The following is a 6,000-nucleotide window of genomic DNA, read 5'->3' as shown; positions in this document are numbered from 1 at the left end:
ACCAATGGTCCCAGTATCCCTCCCATCACCCCCACCCCAACCCCCTGCCCCACCCTGCCTCTGTGTCAGGGCATTCCCTTTTGTTCTCTCTCTCCTTTTGGGTATTGTGGTTTGCAATAGAAGTATTGAGTGGCCATTGTGTTCCAAGACCCATTCTTTTCTTTAAATTATTTTTTATTGAATCACTGTGAAATACAGTTACAAAGTTTTCATATTTGATCCACCACCAAACCTCTGCATACCCCCTTCCCACTCCCCCTCTGCCTGTGTGGCAGACATTTTTCACTTTACTCTTTCCTTACTTTGATTACATTCAATTTTCAACAAGAATCTCACTAACATTATTTGGAGGTTTTCCTCCAACAGTCAGACATGCTGGATGGCATCCATAGATAGTATGTTTTCATTTTTCAGAAAAGGTCGTGTGGCCGCCTTAGCGGCCACACGGTTTGGAGATGTCCCAGTCCCGCATCCCGGAGCCATGTTAGTAGCTGCTCAGTGTTGCCGGGGCTCCATCTGGAGAAGGCATACTGGCTGTACCTCCTCCGTCTGGCTCCCCAGTGTTGCTGGCCCGGTCTGGGGTCCAGAGCATTCTCCGGCCTGCGTGGCTTACCAGAATGCCCGGATTCTTCTCTGTTGAATTCGGCAAGATGGCGCTAAGGGTGAAGACCCATTCTTTCTTAAGACAAGGTGATGAGCCCCTAAAATCAGTGTCTTCTCATCTCTCCTGGGAGATTGTCTTGCATTTATAGCCAGATTCAAGCTTAGACTAAAGGCTTTATACATTTTCTTATAAAAGTGAGGTTTATAATCACTTATACTTTAGTAATTTGAATCTTAATATTATGGTTTGAGGAGAAGACATGAAGAGACACTGATGACTGATTTAGAATACTTTTCAGGACACAGGAGTACTTCACCAGGCAAACTCTTTAAGGCTTTTCCTAAATGTATGTACTTAGGAGGACTTGAATAACTGTCACTACTTGCTTTGCAGGTCTCTCTCTCTGTCTCTGTCTCTCTCTCTTCCATAATACTTCTCTTGTAATTAATTAAAACTTGTTTATGAGATTTAGAGCAATAGTACAGCAGGTAATGTGCTTGTGTTGCACGTGACCATATATTCCCCCAAGCCCACCGGAGAGATCCTTGAGTGCTGACCCAGGAGTAACCCCTGAGCACAGCCAGATGTGGCCCCAACCAAAACAAAACAAAAAAAGAAGAAAGAAAAATTTAATAGTTTATGAATTAAACTTTGATATATATGCTCCCTAGATTTTTCACCTAGTTTAAATTACTATGTCATATTTTGGGGCTGGAGCGATAGCACAGCAGGTAGGGCAGTTGCCTTGCACGTGGCTGACCCAGGTTCAATCCCCCAACATCCCATAGGGTCCCTCAAGCACCACCAGGAGTAATTCATGAATGCAAAGCCAAGAGTAACCCTTGAGCATTGTTGGGTATGACCCAAAAAGCAAAACTATGTCTTTTTGTTTGTTTGTTTTTGGGTCACACCTGGTGATGCACAGGGATTACTCCTTGCTTTGCATTCAGGAATTAGTCCTGGCAGTGCTCAGGGGACCATATGGAATGCTGGGAATCAAATCCGGGTCGGCTGCGTGCAAGGCAAACACCCTACCTGCTGTATTATCACTCCAGCCCCACTATGTCATATTTTTAAGAAATATTATAATGTTATGCACCTCATAGCATGGAAATTATTTTACTTTTTTGACATTTTTAATCTTATAAAATGAAAACCCAATGTATATCAAATAATCAGAATCATGAAAGGAGTCCATTTCTTTAACATTATAAAATATTTGGTCCCCACATATTTTCCTTTTTATTAAATGTACTTAAAGACAGATAGGATTGCCATATTTCACAAATACATATTATTCTTTAGCAAATGATTTTCAGAAATCATTTTGAGCTACCCTGGAGCCATTTTTGTGTTCCAATCAGATTTTAAAATCCACTAGGCATTTCTTGTATGGGGCCTACAAGGCTTCTCATTCAGTTAACATTGGTTGTGTTTGTGTATGGTTGAAATAAAAGCAAAAGTATGTGATAAGTTGCTATAAGCACTCTTTCATCACATTCCCTATTGCTCATGGAGGAACAATATATTGTGTGCTTTCTTTATACTCTTTGTTAAGGTAGGAAGGTTTTTTTCTTACTTAAGGGAAGTTTTTCTTAGAGCACATCTTTTTAATGGTGTTCTTTCCCCTTCCCAGTGAGGGACTATTGATTGAGTAGACACCGCTTACTGTAGCTGTTCCGAGCTGCCAGAAGCAGAGTTTCCTGTGATTGATCTTATATAGCACTTTTAATACTGGAGAAACCCCAAAGCACTTAACAAAGCAGTGAATGAGTTTGACACTGATAGTGATCGTGTAAGCAAACACAGGCGATGACATGAACCCCAGACAGCTCACATGACTCCAGAGTTGCCCACTCTCCAGAGAAGAGTGGGAAAGGTCACCTCCATTCTCTCTGGCAGGTCAAGGATCTCCAGACTGGAAGGGCCATTGCTGTCTTCTGGGGTGTCCCTGGGTTTCTACTCTGTCTGACCCTAAAGCACTCGAGATGGATGTCACACATGATTGTAGGGGGGCCTTTCTCCTCCCAGCCTCTGGTCCTCATTGGCTCACAACAGGCATTGGATTCAGTGGTCCCTGCATCCAGAAGTTCTGGGAATAAGGGGAGGGTGTGTAGCTGAGCCCTGAGTGTGCAAACTAGGCAGCCTTGTCTCCATTGAGAAGCATAAGTGTCTCAATTAAATCAATACATACATTTCTCTTTACCTGCACTTCATTTCTTCAGAGCATGGCCACAGTTTTAAAATCCATCTGCAAGCAAATAAGCCACTTTTGCCTTATACAATACACTGACATATATTATCTTCTTTGCTGAATTCATATAGCTCAGCGAGGGCAAGATATTGTTATGCATATTTTATTTTTGCTCTGTCTGGTGCCAAGAATGGAACCCCGTCTCATGTATGCAAGGCACGCATGTTGTCATTGACCCACATCTGTAGCTTCTGTTGTGCCTGTTTCACAGTTGAAGAAGTTGAGAAACAGAGAAAGACTAAGTGACTTGCCCAAGATCACACAGTTAGCAGATGAAGGATCAGGACTTCAAACCCAGGTAACCAGAAACCCCTGTCTGTCTGCTAGCCTTTGCTGGCTTCCATCTCTCTTTTCATTTCTGAAAAGAAAACTTCTGCTTGAAAATAAGAATTCATCGTTATGACACGCTTGTATTTGAAGGATTAAGTTGTGAATGTTTGTGGCCTGTGAATTCAGTCCACACGGCTGACTGCTTTCTAGTATGAGCTATCAGCGAAAAATACACTTTCTTGCGGGGAGGAGGTTGTCCTCCCTAGCAGTGCCCAAGCCACAGGTCACTCCCACGGGTGCAATCCTGACAGTGCAGTGCTCTGCCTGGTGGTGCAGTAGTGCCTGGGGCTAGGGATACTGGGGGTCCCCTAGTGGTATCAGGGGCTACACCCAGGCCTCACTGCCTGCACAGTATGTGCTCCAGACCATTAACAATGACTTGGGGGTGGAGGGGTAGGAGGTGTGATGCTCAGCACTGACTTATTCCTGGCTCTGTGCTCAAAAATCATACCTAGAAGTGCTTGGGGGTGGGGGTGGGGTATATGTGGCGGCCAGGGATCCAAACAGAGTTGACTGTATACAGGATAAATTCTTTAACCTCTGAACTATCTCCTCTATGTCCAGTCTCCATTGCTTAAAAAAATTCATCAGCCCCATGTTTTCTCTCTCGATTTTTTAGGTGGCAGATTGGGGGAGGGGGCCTTTAAAGCAATGCTCAGGTCACCCAGGGGCAGTCCTGGCAATCAATATGCAGATAACCAGAGCCTGTCGGTTTAATGCTCTGCCCCAGTGATGCATATGTCTCAGGCTTGGTGGTGCTGTGGCCATCAGTGCCTAAGGGATCATGAGGTGTGGGGGATCGGACCCGGCATCTCATGTAAAGCATGCAATCCAGCATCCACTTTTCTTATACTAAAATATATATATATGGGCCTTATCTTTTTAGAAATAAACGCAAATGCCTATGTTTGTGATTTCACCCCAGATGTTCATGATGATATATCCACTCTACCTGAGGGCTGGCAGTGGGGCAACCCTTCCCTGGAGGCCTCAGGAGCTCTGTTTGGCACAGGACCAGAGTGCCCTCCAGTCCCTACATCACCAAGAGCCCGTGCTTCTGAGCAGTGATGCCCCAGTGACCACTGGCTGAAAATGGGATTTAGACTGGGGCACTGTGACTGGCCACAGGGCTGTCCAAACTGGCTTCTGGAAGAGCTGCAGATGGCAGGCCCTGGGTTGGACAGAGACACAGAAGCTTCCCCAAAGAGACAGATGAACTTCAGTTGTTGCTTAACTGTTAACCTTTTATTGGAGACTTTTTTTTCCTTCAGAGGGGGAGCAGTTGGGTCACGCCTGTGATGCTTTGGGGCTTCTCCCAGCCATGTTAGGGGACCATGTGGTGCCAGGAAACAAATCCAGGGCTTCTGTGTGCAAAGCATGTGCTCTAGCCCTTCGAGTTTTTTTCCCGACCCTTATTAGGGAACTTTGGGGATGTGTTTCTTGTACACATAGGGTAAGTTAATATTTTCTACACCTGGCTAATCTTTCCTTTCATCCACTGGGAGCAAAATCCTATTTAAAGAGCCAAGGCTTCTGTGGCCAGAGAGGAAGTAGAGTGGGCAAGATGCTTGCCTTGCAGGCAGCCAACAGGGATTTGATCCCTAAACACTAGGAGTAAGTCCCGAGCACACAACCAGGAGTAATCCCTAAGCATCAGCAAGTGTGACCCAAAACAAAACAGCCAAGGTTTAGGAGTAGACCTGAAAAAATCTAAGCTGTTATTGTCTTGGGAAAAGCAGTTCTAGACACTTAAACAGCTAGGGAATAAGCCTTGGAGGCCCAGCTTAAAAGAACAGGAAGGGCCTCTAGGTTTTTCTGAAAGACCAAAGCCAGCTGAAGAAGACCCTAGCCCACCTCCCGGGAGCCTGGGGTTGGGGGAGGTGTGGATGGTGAAGTCAAGTTTTGTTTGGAAGAAAAGCCAGTCAGAGAAAGCCATGGGGAGTCCCTGCAAGGCCAAAGGAGAGAAAGTTGTTCCCTTGGAGAGAGTGGCATTTTGGAAAATGGAAAATCGCTTCAGTAATGTCATATGTGAGAATCTTTGTCACCAAGAAGAAATGCAATAAAGCTCTCGGTTTGAAGGCTTCTTCAATATTTTACAAATCACACAATCATCTCCAGCATTTGGCACAAAGAAGAATCCCCACGACAAACCTTACGGAACATTAGCAATATCAAGATAAGCTACATCTGCAGAATACCAATGCGGCCCTCCCAGCCTGCTGCGGGGGGCTGCCACAGGAGGGCACAGGGGTCCGGTTTTCCCCTGTTAAAAATGGAAATCTGCATTTGAGTATTCCATGAAGTTCTTCAGGTTCATTAACAAGGTCAAAATCAATGTTATTTTACTGTTTGGAATCATTTTTGGCGGAACAATGAGAAGAAACCATAGTAGAAGTAGTCTTAATATAATCATTTTCTTTTCATTGTTCTTTATGGGAAAATAATTTGGCCCGAAATTTAGTGGTCCCATCAGGGAGGTGATATCTTTAAAAAGGTGGTCTGAAGGACAGGTTTTACTGTACTTTAATAGGCTTATAGATTAATATAAATCTTAATATTCATAATCTTTACCATTTCTTTTCTCAATATCTGCCCTATCTATACATCTATTTATAATGTATGTTTCAAATACAAGATATACTTGATTTTTATGGAATTATACTTATGGTGCTACAGGGACAGCCACTTGACCTAGATTTTTTTTTTTTTTAAGAGCCAAGGGGTCAAATTTATAGATAGCCTGCTGCTAAAAACATCTTTGCTAAGAGCCGGCTGTCCTTGCCAACTTACCATCTGCTGTTATTTGTGTAAA

Source organism: Sorex araneus, chromosome 1, assembly GCF_027595985.1.
Source record: "Sorex araneus isolate mSorAra2 chromosome 1, mSorAra2.pri, whole genome shotgun sequence".
In the NCBI taxonomy this organism is placed as follows: domain Eukaryota; kingdom Metazoa; phylum Chordata; class Mammalia; order Eulipotyphla; family Soricidae; genus Sorex; species Sorex araneus.
The sequence above is the reverse complement of the archived record's forward strand: the minus strand, read 5'-3'. Positions refer to the sequence as shown.